Source organism: Limulus polyphemus, unplaced genomic scaffold (genome assembly GCF_000517525.1).
Source record: "Limulus polyphemus unplaced genomic scaffold, Limulus_polyphemus-2.1.2 Scaffold7752, whole genome shotgun sequence".
NCBI classification, from domain to species: Eukaryota; Metazoa; Arthropoda; class Merostomata; order Xiphosura; family Limulidae; genus Limulus; species Limulus polyphemus.
The window spans coordinates 12,531-14,123 of record NW_013673362.1 but is presented as its reverse complement, the minus strand read 5'-3'; the positions used below and the strand labels follow the sequence as shown (position 1 = coordinate 14,123).

The window sequence follows — 1,593 nt, the reverse complement described above, 5'->3', positions numbered from 1 at the left end:
GAATCAATTATCTCTATTTTCAATCTATCTGCATATCTCTTCAATCAATCATCTCGCAGGCTTTCTCTGCCAGGTTTATGTACTAAAAAAGGGGGCGTCCTGAACACACTAGGAAATTCATGATAATTCGAGAAGCTCATCACGTGTTACCAGCGTCATATGAATTCAGCTGTTGTAACATTACCATGCAATTAAATATTATATGCAATGTTGAATCTTGTGTAAATACTTGTAGAATATCATAGTGTGAAATATTGTATACACTATTGAATCTTGTGTAAGTACATTTGAAATTTCATGCTTGCATTAAGAGTGTTTTTGATTTAACTAAAGAGCTCAATTCCCTACTTAAAGATCAATTTATTGTTAAACAAAGACAGTCATTCTTGAAACCTAACATTAAAAATAGACACATCCATCTCTTAATGAAGCCACATCTTTGATGATGAAACTCACTTCTTAAAGCTAACATCATGGTTGTGATGTACACGTAGTCACACTGTACAGTTACATTTTGAAGCTAACATTTTATACAATTACACTAGTTCTTAACCGATAATTCAGAATTAACAGAAGAAACGTTTTAAAACTAATGATTTAGTATCACAAATGAAACTTGAAAGTTCATATCCTCAACAAGTAGTTTAATTTTTTAAAGTATAGTAGTACAATACAGTAGTTGAACCTCACAGTTACATTCTCTACATAAGTGTACATTTAAATACAGCTTAAGGTTTACAAACAACTCAACCACGAAGTGATGCCAACGAGAAGCACGTTTGGATAGTGTGTGTGTAGACATAAATTCCTTATGTATCATTGCTCACACATAAACGTCTAGACATTGTATAGTTTGTTTTGTTTAAGATTATAACTACTGTATTGACTTTCTAGGAAATACTTGGCTACAAACAGAATGTATGGAAGAAATATTTCTTCTGGCTATTCGGTTTAGCAACTTTGGGATTTTTTTGCCTTGTTGTGAAGTGGAAGCCAGAGTGGAAAATCTGGAGCACGTGTGTGGCTTGTGATTTGGATATTGCTGACACTGTGATAGTGAAGGTGTGAAATAAGTATTAGAGATTTTTTTGTAATCTGCCTTATCTAGACCTAGACATTTTACAGTGTAACTTTCAGGGCTGATATCATCATCGAGGTATAAATTATAACACAGTCTCACACTTAACAAGTACCTACTAAACTCTTTGTTTTCTTTTTCAAAGGAGTAACTTCCACCAGATTTTCTGTTCCTTACATGTTATGTCATATCAGCTGTGTTTGTACCGTCTAATGTACAGGGTGTTCCAGAAGTCTAGACCCGTATGGTAAATAGACATTATATTCTTATAGTTCAACAATAATAATGTCTAATGTCAGTTGTACATATTTCAGGAAATAAAATATCCTGATGTCACAGTATACCTAGAATTGAAATGTGTATGTCTGTTAATGAATAATAAATACATTAAGAATACATTGTGTATTTTCCCTTATGAGTCCTTACTTCTGGGACACCCTGTACTTAGGTAACAGATTCTCTGTATTCTTGTTTTCATACTGTTTTTACCGTTTACTACAACCAGGCTCTCTGTA

The 1,593-nt window shown here is 33.1% G+C and overlaps 1 long non-coding RNA gene across 1 annotated transcript in view; it reads left to right on the top strand.

The window, feature by feature from the left end:
• The window catches only part of LOC111089886, an 11,542-nt gene that overhangs the window by 3,373 nt on the left and 6,576 nt on the right, over positions 1–1,593 (top strand). Inside the window, exon 2 of the long non-coding RNA XR_002614045.1 lies at positions 895–1,062. This is a non-coding gene — a long non-coding RNA (uncharacterized LOC111089886). The remainder of the gene's footprint in view (positions 1–894; positions 1,063–1,593) is intronic.